This window comes from Giraffa tippelskirchi, chromosome 1 (assembly GCF_054371585.1).
Source record: "Giraffa tippelskirchi isolate mGirTip1 chromosome 1, T2T-mGirTip1v1.2.pri, whole genome shotgun sequence".
Classification (NCBI taxonomy): domain Eukaryota; kingdom Metazoa; phylum Chordata; class Mammalia; order Artiodactyla; family Giraffidae; genus Giraffa; species Giraffa tippelskirchi.
In genome coordinates, this window is record NC_137275.1 from 97,436,569 (window position 1) to 97,452,750 (window position 16,182).

The 16,182-nt window shown below is 41.4% G+C and overlaps 1 long non-coding RNA gene across 1 annotated transcript in view; it reads left to right on the top strand.

Annotated features, from left to right (window-relative positions):
- The window catches only part of LOC145504434 (uncharacterized), a 44,554-nt gene that overhangs the window by 25,060 nt on the left and 3,312 nt on the right, over positions 1 to 16,182 (top strand). Inside the window, exons 4-5 of the long non-coding RNA XR_014052202.1 lie at positions 1,478 to 1,658; positions 6,980 to 7,076. This is a non-coding gene — a long non-coding RNA (uncharacterized LOC145504434). The remainder of the gene's footprint in view (positions 1 to 1,477; positions 1,659 to 6,979; positions 7,077 to 16,182) is intronic.

Below are 16,182 nucleotides of genomic sequence, written 5' to 3' on the forward strand. Positions count from 1 at the left end.
AAATTTTGTTTCATTTACCCTCAAGCCCCCTTTTGCATTTTTTGAAAACACATTCTGTGATTTTTTCCAAGGAAATTTTCTATTCAACCTTAGGAAGGGGCAATTTTAGTTTTCACAGATAGTTCCTCTAATGGTAAAGCAGTCACAATTATTAATGGAAAAATCCCATGTTCAGGTAACTGTAGAGACATCTGCCCAAAGAGCTGAGTTAAGAGCAGTTATTTGGGCTTTTCAACATTTGAGAGACCGTGCATTCAGTCTTTTGACTGACTCCCGATATATTGTAGGGTTGTTTCCTCATATTGAGACTGCTAGTATTCTGGAAAATAAGACTACTATCTTCTCCTTGTTATTTGATTTACAGAAGAAGATTAAGCATAGAGATAAATATTTTGTGGGACATATTAGAGCACATTCCGGCTTGCCCAGCCCTTTACATGAGGGAAATGCTTTGGCAGATGCATTAACTAAAGTAATTGCTTTAAACTTACATGAAAAGATTGACAAGGCTAAAAATTTTCCCAAAATTCACCATCAAAATGCAGCTGGTTTAAGGTATGAGTTTCATATCCCTAGGGAGGCAGCTAGACAAATAGTTATGTCCAAACTGCCCAACATCTAATCCATCTCTACCATTAGGAGTAAATCCCCGAGGCCTTAGGCTTAACGCTCTCTGGCACTTGGATGTAACTCACACCCCGGTCTTTGGGAAACTGTCCTTTGTGCATGTTACCATGGATACCTTTTCTCATGTTATTATACCTTCTGCCAGATCAGGTGAAGCAGCGAAAGATGTAATTCAGCACTTGTTTCAGTGCTTTTCCCAAATAGGACTCCCTGAACATATAAAAACAGATAATGCCCCAGCTTATACTTCTGCTGCCTTTAAGAGATTTTGTCAACAATTTTCTATACTGCATTCAACATGAATACCTTATAATCCCCAAGGCCAAGCCATAGTGGAAAGGGCGCACCAGACTTTAAAAAATCAGATAGCTAAATTAAGACAGGTAGAGTTTAAGTATTCCTCTCCACATCATGTTCTACACCATGCTTTGTTTGTAATTAATCATTTAAATGTGGACACACAGGGGCAGACTGTAATGATGAGACTGTAATGATTCCTGAAGGGGCTATGACTCGGCCCCTGGTCAAGTGGAAAGACCTCCTTACTGGAGAGTGGAAAGGGCCAGATGTGCTATTAACTTGCAGGAGAGGGTATGCTTGTGTGTTTCCGCAGGATTCCACTTCTCCTGTTTGGATTCCTGACAGACTGATTTGACATGTCCAGCCCCATGAGATCTCCAAGATCACGAAGACCCCTGAGGTCACTGAGATCCCTGAAGTCCTACAGTCCGGGACCGAGGGAAAATGGGGAGATCCAAAGCTTGTCGAGTCTGGACTTGAGGGAGCCAAGGAGAAGCTGAAGGGCGAGTGACCCTTCACCTGAGTCTTCACTACTAGTATATCGTTTCAGACACCTGGCACTTAGGGAGAGACATGCTGATCGAGTCCAACCACATTCTGCTCCACCTCATCGCTGTCATCGTACTCAAGCAACTACCTCCAACACGGTGCCAACATGGGGCCAGCTGAAACACCTTGCTCAGCAGGCGGAAGAATTAATAGAAAGGGAGAGAGATGAGGCCACTCCTATGGTAATGTTTGTGGCTATGCTTGCTGTGTTGGCTTGTCAGCCGAGGCCCTCCAGCACAGAAAAAGTTCATTGGGCCTATTTGCCTAATCCACCTTCTTTCCAGCCTGTAGATTGGATGAATGAGCCCATTTGTGTTTTTGTTAATGATACTCATCTTTTGGGCGGGGCTTCCATCTATACTAATAATGCTAAAACAGTGGTCAGCGCTCCTTCAATTTTTCAAGTGTGTCCATTTATCCACCTGTATGCTTTGCCATACCTTCCTCCTTACAAGGATCAGCTCTGGTTTTGAATGGATGTGTTAGCACTTCCTTGAAAGGCATGCTTACTGATTCTCTGAGAAACAATGACAAGAGAGATTTTGGTCCTTACAGCTGCTGATGCCAGGGGCGCAAGAAAAACAATATGATGCCATAAAACAGGCAGCCCCTCACTTAAAGGACTTTCCAAGCTGTGCACTCCCCCTCTCCCCCCGGATTCTGATGAATAAGGACTACGGGCCTGGGAAAGCATAAGCAGAATTTCTGGCTTTCCTCGTTGGAAAGAATGCGTGTATGCCCTAAAGTTATCTATTCCCATTGTTGCCACCAGACATTTTCTGATTGAATGGGGGTGCCCCTATCTTTCGGATCAACAATTGAATTTAGTTTTTGAAGAATCTTATAGATCCATGTGGAATGATTCATTTATCCCTTATCCTTTAGCAATTACTAGGTGGCATGTTAATGGATGGGTTCCTCCTTCAGTGAGTTTCGATGAAACAGGTCCCATGCAACCTGAATTATGGAGAACATTGGCTGCTATGGCACCTGTGATTTTACACAGACCTTTAAATGAACGAAGATAAACTGTATGGGCCTGCGTACATTCTCCCTATGCCTTTCTGTTGACCAAAAATCGGAATGATTTGGGAGTTTTTGAAGGAGAAACTGTTTATAATGTTGAATGTGTGAATTGTTTTATATCAAATTGTGTTGATGGGAATGATTATAGTAATTATATAGTAATATAAGTAATATATATAGTATGTATTAATATATATTAACATATTTTAATTATATAGTAATATAAAGTAATATAAGTAATATGTATAGTAATTATAAGGCTGTGATGATTGTAAAGCAACCACCATATTTGATGGTTCCTGTAAAATTAGAGGGACAATGGTTTGATGATTATGCATTGAAAGTTTTGTATGAATTTAATGGCTTAATTTCTAGACCTAAGAGATTCATTGCAGCTCTGGTTGTGGGAATAACTGCCTTGATTGCAATAATTGCTTCAGTTACGGTTTCTGCTGTTGCCCTGTCAAAAGAAGTGCATACTGCCTCGTTTGTCGATCACCTGTCCAAAAATGTCTCCGTAGCTCTTGCTACACAGGAAATTATAGATAGGAAGATAGAAAATAAGGTCAATGCTTTAGAAGAGGCAGTCCTGCTTGTAGGGCAAGAAATTACAAATTTAAAAATTAAGTTGTCTTTAAGGTGCTATGCTGAATTTAAATGGATGTGCGTTGCCCTCTACAAGTGAATGAGTCCATGCATTCTTGGAAATGCATTAGGAATCATATTTTAGGCGTTTGGAATCACTCAGATTTTAGTATTGATATTTCTAAGTTACATCAGGATATTCAGAATATGAAGCAGGCAGAGTCTGACTTTTCCTCTCAATGGCTTTCTAATTCCCTTTTCAAAAATCTGGAGGGATATCTTTCCCATGGATCCTTTTTTACAATAATGATTAATGTGGCTATGTGCTTATGCCTGTTGGTTCTGATTTGTCTATTAGCCCTGTGCCTTTTCAGAATACTTAACTGAAGTGTTTCTGCTTTATCTACTGAGTTTCACACTTATGCTCTAAAAAATAAGAAAGGGGGAGATGTTGGGAGCCGCGTTAGGCATTACTGACAAAATGGAGGCACGGCCCCAACCCCCCTCTCCTCATCCCGCAGGCACGGTCCCGGGATGAAGAAGTTAGGTCTTGTGATTCCGACTTGTTCTTTCCTTTCTTTGGTTGAGTTGACTGGAAAGAATGTTAAGGTGCTTATTGTTCTTGAGAGGAGAATGAGAAAGCACAAAGCCTTCTGCAGTTGTGCCCAGAAAATAATCCATAAAGTTAACCATTGACATTTGTTCAGGGTCTTTACAAAGAATGTTCCGGGATGAGCATGTAGGCTGCAGCTTGAGGCCATGGGAAGTATTGTTATCTGAGACCTGCTTGCTTGTGAGGGAAATGTTTATGGCAAAAGAAGTTTGCTGAGTTTAGGGTTTAGAAACAATTAACAATAGTTAGAAGCTAAAAGTTTAAGGTATGTTGTAGTGTTAGCATATTTTACTATAGCTTATAGAGATTAGGAATTTTAGAGATACTAGTAGCTAGATATAGTGAGATAGTGAGCTTAGGATACTAGGGGCTAACAGGATTTAGAAAGAAAAGAAATAAACCGAGGAATGTGGTATGCAGCCCAGATATAAGCATGAGTTACAATGTAATCACAAGTCAAATATAGGATACTTAAGAGAAAGTAGATAATAGATAGTAAACCTGATTCCAGCAAATCTGGAAAACTCAGCAGTGGCCACAAGACTGGAAAAGGTCAGTTTTCGTTCCAATCCCAAAGAAAGGCAATGCCAAAGAATGCTCAAACTACCACACAATTGCACTCATCTCACATGCTAGTAAAGTAATGCTCAAAATTCTCCAAGCCAGGCTTCAGCAATACGTGAACCGTGAACTTCCAGATGTTCAAGCTGGTTTTAGAAAAGGCAGAGGAACCAGAGATCAAATTGCCAACATCCAATGGATCATCGAAAAAGCAAGAGCATTCCAGAAAAACATCTATTTCTGCTTTATTGACTATGCCAAAGCCTTTGACTGTGTGGATCACAATAAACTGGAAAATTCTGAAAGAGATGGGAATACCAGGCCATCTGATCTGTCTCTTGAGAAACCTGACCTATGCAGGTCAGGAAGCAACAGTTAGAACTGGACATGGAACAACAGACTGGTTGCAAATAGGAAAAGGAGTACGTCAAGGCTGTATATTGTCACCCTGCTTATTTAACTTATATGCAGAGTACATCATGAGAAATGCTGGGCTGGAAGAAGCACAAGCTGGAATCAAGATTGCTGGGAGAGATATCAATAACCTCAGATATGCAGATGACACCACCCTTATGGCAGAAAGTGAAGAAGAACTAAAGAGCCTCTTGATGAAAGTGAAAGAGGAGAGTGAAAAAGTTGGCTTAAAGCTCAACATTCAGAAAACTAAGATCATGGCATCTGGTCCCATCACTTCATGGGAAATAGATGGGGAAACAGTGTCAGACTTTATTTTTTGGGCTCAACAATCACTGCTGATGGTGATTGCAGCCATGAAATTAAAAGATGCTTATCCTTGGAAGGAAGGTTATGACCAACCTAGATAGCATATTTAAAAACAGAGATGTTACTTTGCCAACAAAGATCCGTCTAGTCAAGGCTTTGGTTTTTCCAGTGGTCATGTATGGATGTGAGAGTTGGATGATGAAGAAAGCTGAATGCTGAAGAATTGATGCTTTTGAACTGTGGTGCTGGAGAAGACTCTTGAGAGTCCCTTGGACTGCAAGGAGATCCAACCAGTCCATCCTAAAGGAGATCAGTCCTGGGTGTTCATTGGTAGGACTGATGTTGAAGCTGAAACTCCAATACTTTGGCCACCTCATGCGAAGAGTTGACTCATTGGAAAAGACCCTAATGCTGGGTAGGATTGGGGGCAGGAGGAGAAGGGGACGACAGAGGATGAGATGGTTGGATGGCATCACTAACTCAATGGGCATGGGTTTTGGTAAACTTTGAGAGTTGGTGATGGACAGGGAGGCTTGGCGTGCTGCGATTCATGGGGTCGCAAAGAGTCGGACACGACTGAGCAACTGAACTGAACTGAAACCTGATTCTGAGAGAATTGCTAAAGCAGGAACTTTGGGTGAAGGGCAACAGTAATTTCTGGAGACAATAAATATGGGTGAGGGGGAACTGAAGATGTCAAACCTCTGACCTAATGTGTTTGTCATAGTATAAAAGAAAACCTGATGCTTGAAATAAACATGCAGTCCCGCACCTTGAGTCAGAGGCTGCATCATTCTCCGCCGACACTGCTCATCCCTTCAGGCCGATTCCCTGGCTGCTGGAGCTGGACTCCGGCCCTCTTGCCTGGAAAATTCCATGAATGGAGGAGCCTGGTAGGTCACAGCCAATAGGGTTGCAAAGAGTCGGACACGACTGAGCAACTTCACTTCAAGAACATCTGTGGGATCCCTGAGACATTTTCAAGGATTGTATAAAGTTAAAACTATTTTCATAATACTATGTAAGTCTTTAACTGTTTTATTTTCTCTTGATGGCAGTAGAATTTTCTAAAGGCTGTGTGATATACCGAGACATTGCTCTAAGGGCTAATGGATGGTGTGGTAGTGGTGCTTTAGTCACTATGTCGTGTCTCACTGTTGCGACCCTATGGACTGTAGCCTGCCAGGCTCCTCTGTCCATGGGATTCTCCAGGCAAGAATACTGGGTGGGTTGCCATTTTCTCCTCCAGGGGATCTTCCTCACCGAGGGATTCAACCCAGGTCTCCTGCATTGCAGGCAGATTCTTTATCAAGTAAGCTACAAGGGAAGTCCTGTTTTAATGGATGGTGTGCTTGTATATTATCATGTTTGAAAACCTTTTTGGTTTTTATATCTAATTTGGTAAATGTCAATAAATATACCCACATAAAAATAATCTTTATGAGGTTGTCAATGATTTTTAAGTGTATAAAGTATCCAAAGACTGAAGTGTTTGAGAAATATTCTCTAGGGTTCATAAATTCATCCTTTTCATTCCACACTTAAAATTGACAATAGCTATTATATTTCTTGGGGCTTATTACTCTTAAGATTGACTGTTAGATTGGATACCATGTATAAACTGTCCAATTATCTGGTCTTCCTGAAAAAGAGATAGATTTTTTTTTCCTCTATTACTGGTAATACTATAGGAAGGTTAATTTTATAGGTCAACATGACTGGGCCATGGGGTACCCAGATATTGGTTAATGTTATTCTGGGTATGTCAGTGAGTGAGGGTGTTTCTGGAAGAGATGAACATTTGAATTGGTAGACTGAGTAGAGCAGATTGCTCTTCCTCCTGTGGGTGGGTCTCAACTGAAGGCCTGAATAGAATAAAAATGCAGACCCTCCCTCTAGTAAGAGGGAACTCCTGTTGTCTGACTGCATTTGCACTGAGACTTCAATTGGTATTTTCTTGCCTTCTGACTTGAATGGAAATATGGCTTTTCTTAGGTCTCAAACTCCTTGGCTGTCAGACTAGAACCAAACCATTGACTTTTCTGGGTCTCCAGCTTGCAGATCGTGGGCCTTAATCAGTCTCCATAATTATGTAAGCTAATTTTTGGTAATATCTGTATATATGCATATATCCTATTGGTTCTATTTCTCTAGAAATTCCAATTAATAGAAAAAAATTAACAAGAAGGAGTTTCAATGGATCATGGCTTCTTTTGAGTGTTTATAGTCATTTTTACGAATCTGTAGTTCCCAGACTGATAATCTAGGCTGATTAATTCCATCAGGACTTCCTAGGCCTGTCTAAGTGTACTTGCGAGCCTAATAATACTTAAGATCAGCTAAATGATATTACAAAAATAAATGTGTCAATTTTAAAGGACAAGTGGAAGAGAAAGAAAAGAACAGAAAACCCAAATAGGAACCTAAACAGCAAAGTCCATATGTAGGAATATCTGGAGATGAATGTAATTAAGTGGAAAGAACATGTATTTCAAAACTAAAACTATGACTAGTAAGAATGTTCTGGAATTTGCAGCCTATCCAGTACCTGTCCTTCCACTATGGTGACCAAGGAGCTTTAGATGATTTGAGAGTAGAACATATACTAGATAAGAAAGGAGAAACCTGGATTTTAGATACAATTTTGCCACTGAGAGAGCTTGGATATATAATTTAATGAATTTGATTTTTGCCCTATAAATTATAACTGCTTTGTGAGACTAAAATTAAATGGATGACTCACTATTTTTTTCTCTGGTAATTTTCCTAAGGAAATAATCAAGGATCTGTGCAAAAAGTTAGCTATGAGAAGTTCATTACTTATTGTTGATAGAGTAAAAATGAAAAGAAGAATACATGTTCAACAATAGGGAAATGGTTAAATAAGTGGTATACCATTTAGGTAAATAGTGTAAGGTCACTAAAAATAATGTTTATAGAAGCATACTGAAAAGAAATATATTGTATGCTAGTAAGTGAAATATGTCAGTAAATTTGGAAAACTCAGCAGTGGCCATTGGACTGGAAAAGGTCAGTTTTCATTCTAATCCTAAAGAAGGATAATGCCAAAGAATGTTCAAACTACCACACAGTTGCACTGGTTTCACATTCTAGTAAGGTAATACTCAAAATCTTTCGAGCTAGGCTTCAGCAGTATGTGGACGGAGAACTGGATTTACAAGCTGGATGTACAAGCTGGATTTAGAAAAGACAGAGGAACAGAGATCAAATTGCCAACATTTGTTGGATTGTAAAGAAAGCAAGGGAATTCCAGAAAAACATTTACTTCTGCTTCATTGACTATGCTAAAGCCTTTGACTGTGGATCACAACAAACTGTGGAAAATTCTTGAAGAGATGGGAATACCTGACCACTTTACCTGTCTCCTGAGAAAAAAGCTGGCTTAAAATTCACATTCGAAAAACTAAGATCATGGCATCTGGGCCTATCAGTTCAGTCCCTTAGTCGTGTCTGACTCTTTGTGACCCCGTGGACTGCAGCACACCAGGCAGGCTTCCCTGTCCATCACCAGCTCCTGGAGCTTGCTCAAACTCGTGTCCATCGTGTCAGCAATGCCATCCAATCATCTCATCCTCTGTCATCCCCTTCTCCTGCCTTCAATCTTTCCCAGCATCAGGGTCTTTTCCAATGAGTCAGTTCTTCGCATCAGGTGGCCAAAGTATTGGAGCTTCAGCTTCAGCATCAGTCTTACCAATGAATATTCAGGACTGATCTCCTTTAGGATTGACTGGTTTGATCTCCTTGCAGTCCAAGGGACTTTCAAGAGTCTTATCCAACACCACAGTTCAAAAGCATCAATTCTTTGGTGCTCAGCTTTCTTTATAGTCCAACTCTCACATCCATATGTGACTACTGGAAAAACCATAACTTTGACTAGACCTTTGTTGGGAAAGTAATGTCTCTGCTTTTTAATATGCTGTCTAGTTTTGTCATAGCTTTTCTTCCAAGGAACAAGCATCTTTTAATTGCATGGCTGCAAGTAACCATCTGTAGTGATTTTGGGGCCCAAGAAAATCAAGTCTGTCACTGTTTCCATTGTTTCCCCATCTATTTGCCATGAACTGATGGAACCAGATGCCATGATCTTGGTTTTCTGAATGTTGAGTTGTAAGCCAACTTTTTCACTCTCCTCTATCACTTTCATCAAGAGGTGCTTTAGTTCTTCTTTGCTTTCTGTCATAAGGGTGGTGTCATCTGCATATCTGAGGTTATTGATACTTCCCCCGGCAATCTTGATTCCAGCTTGTGCTTCATCCAGCCCAGCATTTCTCATGATGTACTCTGCATATAAATTAAATAAGCAGGGTGACAATATATAGCCTTGATGTACTCCTTTCCCAATTTGGCACCAGTCTGTTGTTTCATGTCCAGTTTTAACTGTTGCTTTTTGACCGCATATAGATTTCTCAGGAGGCAGATCAGTTGGTCTTCTCTTGAATTTTCCACAATTTGTGTGATCCACAAAGTCAAAGGCTTTGGCATAGTCAGTGAAGCAGAAGTAGATGTTTCTCTGGAACTCTCTTGCTTTTTCAATGATCTAGCAGATGTTGGCAATTCGATCTCTGGTTCTTCTGTCTTTTCTAAATCCAGCTTGAACATCTGGAAGTTCACAGTTTACATACTGTTGAAGCCTGACTTGGAGAATTTTTAGCATTACTTTGCTAGTGTGTGAGATGAGTGCAATTGTGCGGTAGTTTGAGCATTCTTTGGCATTACCCTTCTTTGGGACTGGAAAGAAAACTGACCTTTTCCAGTCCTGTGGCCACTGCTGAATTTTCTAAATTTGCTGGCATATTGAGTGCAGCACTTTTACAGCATCATCTTTTAGGATTTGAAATAGCTCAACTGGAATTCCATCACCTCCACTAGCTTTGTTTGTAGTGATGCCTCCTAAGGCCCACTTGACTTTGCATTCCAGGATGTCTGGCTCTAGGTGAGTGATCACACTATCATGATTATCTGGGTCATGAAGATCTTTTTTGTATAGTTCTGTGTATTCTTATCACCTCTTTTTAATCTCTTCTGCTTCTGTTAGGTTGATACCATTTCTGTCCTTTATGGTGCCCACCTTTGCATGAAATGTTCCCTTGATATGTCTAATTTTCCTGACGAGATCTCTAGTCTTTCCCATTCTGTTGTTTTCCTCTATTTCTTTGCAGTGATCACTGAAGAAGGCTTTCTTATCTCTCCTTGCTATTCTTTGGAACTCTGCATTCAAATGGGAATATCTTTCCTTTTCTCCTTTACCTCTAGTTTCTCTTCTTTTCTCAGCTATTTGTAAGGCTTCCTCAGGCAACCATTTTGCCTTTTTGCATTTCTTTTTCTTGGGGATGGTCTCGATCTCTGACTCCTGTACAAAGTCATGAACCTCAGTCCATAGTTCTTCAGGCACTCTGTCTATCAGATCTAATCCCTTGGATCTATTTGTAACTTGCACTGTATATTCTTTAGCGGTAATAGAACTCATCATGTTTCTGGTAAGCTGGGAGGGGAAAGAGGAAGAAACCAAATCTGTTAAGAATGAGAATGGCTACTGGTGATCATGAGGCAGCCAGCAAAGCATTTTCTTTTGTCAGTGAATATAATAAACAATCTATTATAAGAATAGAAAAGAGTTTTATTTGAGCCAAACTAAGGAGTAGCCTGGAAGCCTGCTTTCCAGATTACTCTGAGAAAATGCTCTCAGCATTTTCTGAGAAGCAGTTTTCAGCAGTTTTGTATCTTGTCAGAACAAAGAACATTAAACATGTCAGGGTTACATCAGGGTTTCATCAAGGTTTCAAAAGAACAGTCCAGCATGTACATAGCAAGTCAGCCTGGGCTTGTACCTGGGAAGCGAGTTAATATCACTAAAGAAGGGCTGGCATTGGCATTCCAGAAAGAGACTTTTAATCTTTAAGTGTGGACAATCTTTGTTTCTTGTAAATGTTTTTTTTATTTGATAATTAGAGCAAATGTACAATGCAAATTTGATAGGCCACTAACAGGCATTTTAGTTAGCATTGAATTCAAGTTAAAATGTTAGTTGCTAAGTCATGTCTGACTCTTTGCGACCCCGTGGACTGTAGCCCGCCAGGCTCCTCTGTCCATGGAACTCTCCAGACAAGAATACTGGAGTGGATTGCCATTTCCTCCTCCAGGGGATCTTCCCAACCCAGGGATCGAACCCAGGTCTCCTGCATTGCAGGCAGATTCTTTACCTTCTGAGCCAGCAGGGAATTCGAGGTAACTCATGTATTAACCAGAAGGACTTCCCCATATATCAATATGAAAATTTCTTTCATCACTTTCTGTGTCTTGCAAGAATTAATATTCTTGGGATAGTACGTGTATTCCTGCTTTTAACAGACATTTTCTTTTTAAAGAGAAAATGAGGAGCACAAAAATGGGATTAAAACCCAGAAGAGGAACTTGAGGTTTCATGCTGCTGAAACCTGGAACTTAATAATCCCTCTTTCTCTGCCCTCTTTCCTTCTTTTCTGTTGAGTGGCATCATAGCATCAGCACAGAAATCACATAGGAAACACAATGCAGTTGATCCTTGAGCAATGTGGGGGGTGTGTCATGTGCTCAGTCCCGTCTGACTCTTTTGCAACCCCATGGACTATAGCCTGCCAGGCTTCTCTGTCCATTGGGATTCTCCAGGAAAGAATACTGGAATGGGTAGCCGTTCTCTTTTCCAGGGGATCTTTCCGACCCAGGGATCGAATGTCTCCCACATTGCAGGCGGCTTCTTTACCCACTGTGCCATCAAGGACCCTGATTTCCATGCTGTCAAAAACCCTTGTATGATTTACAATTGGCTTTCCCCATATACTTGGTTCTTCCCTATCTGTTGTTCTGAATCTGGGGATTCAAGCAGTGGGTATCCTGTAGTGATGTAGTATTTACTTTAAAAAAAAATATGTTGCGGTGGACCCATGCCCTGCAAACCTTGTTGAGAGGGCAACTCTACAAGGTGAGAATGCTTCTCCAGCCTCAAGGTCTGAAACTCTGGGGATGGCTCTTCGGGAATGAGTAACAGATTGGGTGGTGAAAGACCTCTTTCCTGACGTCTCCCAAAAGTAAGATGTGTTTACTTGCGTGAATTTTAAGGAGTTTGGTGGCCTTAGCATGAGCCGGAGAGCAGGGGAGCAGATAAAGAATGAGGTAGAAGCCCACAGTGGCAATTTCCCAGCAAGGGGCCCTCTCCTGGGACAGTTTATCACTGAGCCTGTGACAGAGTGGACAGTGTTTCCTTCTGTGCTTTTTTCCTGCCTGTAAGGACATTTTGTCTTCTTTTGTCTCCCCTCTCATCATGTCTAATTGCCAGCCCAGTGCCTACTGGCCATCCCAAAAGCTTCATTTCCCTCTCAGTTCACATGTCCGTAAGCTTTGTTTAGTCACTAAGTCATGTCTGACTCTTTTGGGACCCTATGGACCGTAGCCCGCCCAGCTCCTCTGTCCATGGGGATTTTCAGGCAAGAATACTGGAGTGGGTCACCATTTCTCTCTCCAGGGGATCTTCCTGACCCAGGGATCAAACTCATGTCTCCTGCATTGGCAGGTGGGTCTTTTATCGCTGAGTGGCCAGGGGAGACCGTTTGTAAGCTTATGCCTATGTATATTCAGTGTTTCCTCTTTCAGCAGAGTGGTCTCAAGGTGGATGAGCTAATTTTCTTCCAAACTGAATGAGAGGAAGGTAGGAGATGGGGTTGATTATCACTTTTCAAATTGGTCCTCTTAGCCCGGCGCCTCAGAGGGAGTCCCTCCTTCATAGTTTGAGTAATGGGGAATCTAATTCTTTTCTTTGGGGGTGAAAAAGGTCCTGAAAATATTCAAAGAGCAAATATGAGTGGAAGATCAAGTCTGAGGAATTAAGGCTTTTGGAAGGACTGTGGTGACTAACCAAGCCCATCTTCAGTGGAAGATGCCTCTGAGTCACCTGTATTTGTGACAGTGATACAGAAAGGAGCACGGTACACATAACACCACGTAGCCACAAATCAGTCAGCTGAGCGCTGCTTCCCACACAACAGCAAATTGTTGCTTCAGCCCCTGCAGGAACAGGTTTAGGAGATGAACTGTCTGTTCTTTTGTTCACTTTGTGAGCAGAATCCAGTGGGTGGATGGTGAATAAGATCTCCAATGTTTACTTAGTTGTTACACTCCCCTGGCACCACACCCCACTTTCCTACTTTATTTAAAGTAATAAAAAAGAAAAGCAGAACTGAATAAAATTGATTACTAAATGTGGTTTCAGGCACCAAGTGCTTTTTACTTCCTTTTTTTTTTTTTTTTTTTTTAAAGCTTTTCATTGACGTTAGGGCAGGGCAAAGGGGCAGCTGGAAGGGGAGGATGCAATCCTGGCTGAATAGGCCCTTTATGGGACTGGAATTTTTGGAAGAACTTCAAATGGAGTGAAATGACTAAACTTTCCCGGTTCCAAGGAGTTATGTTGTGTGTGGGGGGGGGGAAGGGGGAGGGAGGGGAGAAATCTCCAGCACAGAACTCACTGGCACATTAGGAACATAATGCAAGAGAGAACACAATACATCTGTGGGTGAGATGCAGAGTTTGGAGGAGATAATGACTCTATTTTTTCAGTGTTCTTGTTACATGCATAGCATAGCAGCTTTAAAGGAGGACAATAAAAACAAAATATTTTTTTGACTTTCCCAGTATACTTATTATATCAGACAATGTTGTTTCCTAAACTTCTTGAAAAAAAAAAGCAATACGACTCAATATCTGTGCAGGTCTCTCCCTTCCCTGAATACCCATATGTGTGCTAAGTCACTCAGTCGTGTCCGACTCTTTGTGACCCCATGGATTGTAGCCCACCAGGCTCCTCTGTCCATGGGGTTCTCCAGGCAAGAATACTGGAGTGGGTTGCCATGTCCTCCTCCAGGGAATCTTCCTGACTCAGGGATCAAACCTGTGTCTGTTAAGTCTCCTGCATTGGCAGACATGTTCTAAGGAAAATAGCCCACCTCTAGCTTTGGGGTACATCCTTATCAGTCTAAGCTGAACAGGTATATAGCATGTGGCCTAAGAAATATTTCTTTGCTGGGGAGAGGGGGTAAGAGGCTTGGGGTAGAGGAAAGGAAGCCATCTTACCTTCCATTGGATGCTGTCCTGTCTATGACACTAGGAACCATGTCATGTAGTATTTTGGATGATGAAGTCTTTTAACATGGATGATAAAGTTTATATTGGAAGGACAAGCTGAAAAATGGGAAGAACCTGGATCCTTGTTTATGTTGTTGAGTCACTGAATTTATCAGGTGGTTTATCTGGTTTATCAACCCTAGAACTAACTCATCTCTTGTTCTGTGAAATAATGTATTTTCCTTGTTAAAGTATTTGGACTTCAGTTTTCTATTTCTTGCAGCTTGAAAAAGTTTCAGATTTGTGTATTGATGCTGAAAGTTTATTCTGTATAATAATATTTCCTTTTTTTTTCTCTTAAGTAATTATGATATAGGCAGTTTACAATCCTTAGGGTTACTTTGAGACAACTCATATGAACTGGGAGCCTCAGCTTTTCTAACTGCAAAGATGAGAGAAATCTGTTATTTGTTCAACTAAAAATAGTTTATTATTTAGTTTAATAGTTTATTATTTATATTTATTAAGCACTGTGTTCTAAACACTGTTCTAGAAGCTTGGAGTACATCATGAACAAGAGGGAGAAAAATCTCCACCCTCATAAACAAAATGAAGAAACAACATGTCAAACAGTAATCCTAAGGAGGAGAAAAGTCAAGGAAAGAGGTTATGAAGTCCTGTAAAGGAGTTAGGTTTGAAGTCTTGAATAAGATGGTTTGAAGTCTTATGGATAAGATTGTCAGGGAAGGCTTTACTGAGACAATGACTTAATTTTGCAAACAAATAAGTGGAGACAGCTGCTCGGATCAGCCCCCGCTGAGGTGGAAGCAGCCTAGCATGTTCACAAAGTAGTGGTGAGAAAAGGGATAGGGAGCAGCACTGGGTCTAGCCTCGAGGGCTACTTGCAGGACTTTGGTTTTCACTCTGAGTGATCAGGGGGACCGTTGGAGGGTTTTGTGCAGGGAAGTGACCTGCTCTGACATATTTTAACAAGCTGCTTAATCCCTGATGGCTCAACGGTAAAGAATCTCTGCCTGCAGTGCAGGAGATGCAAGACTCTGGTTCAATCCCTAGGCCAGGAAGATCCCTTGGAAGAGGAAATGGAAACCCTGAAAAACCCCATGGACAGAGGAGCCTGGCGGGCTACAGTCCAAAGGGTCACAAAGAGTCAGACGACTGAGTGACAGAGCACACACACAGCAAGAGTAAACAGAGGAGAGGTAAGGGGAGTGACTGAGAGTCCAATGAGGGGACTATTCCAATAGTATAGTCCCCTTTTCTTTCACTTCCTTTCTTTCCATATAGAGAACATGATTGTGATTTGGCCCAAGGGAGGCAGCAGAAGCCGTTGTCGGAAGTGGTCAGATTCTGGTTATAACTTGGTAAAAATAATGGAATTTCAAATGGTTAGAGTAATAAAGACACTGAGATTTCTGGCCTGATTGAAGGAAGAACTGAACTGCCAATTCTTGAGATATGAAAGAGCTGTAAAGGGAGCAAGTTTTGTCACAGACAATTAAAAGCTAAGCTTTGCACATTCAGAGATCCCTAGTAGATTTCCAGTAGGCAGTTGGATCTGCATGTTTGGAATTTAAGAGTGATCAGAGCTGGAGATATATATTTGAGAGTCATTCAGTTCAGTTCAGTCGCTCAGTCGTGTCTTTGCGACCCCATGAACTGCAGCACGCCAGGCCTCCCTGTCCATCACCAACTCCTGGAGTCCACCCAAACCCATGTCCATCAAGTTGGTGATGCCATCCAGCCATCTCATCCTCTGTCGTCCCCTTCTCCTCCTGCCCCCAATCCTTCCCAGCATTAGGATCTTTTCCAATGAGTCAACTCTTCACATGAGGTGGCCAAAGTATTGGAGTTTAAGCTTCAACATCAGTGCTTCCAATGAACACCCAGGATTGCTCTCCTTTAGGATGGATTGATTGGATCTCCTTGCTGTCCAAGGGACTCTCAAGAGTCTTCTCCAACACCACAGTTCAAAAGCATCAATTCTTCGGCGCTCAGCTTTCTTCACCATCCTACTCTCACGTCCATACATGACCACTGGAAAAACCATAGCCTTGACTAGATGGACC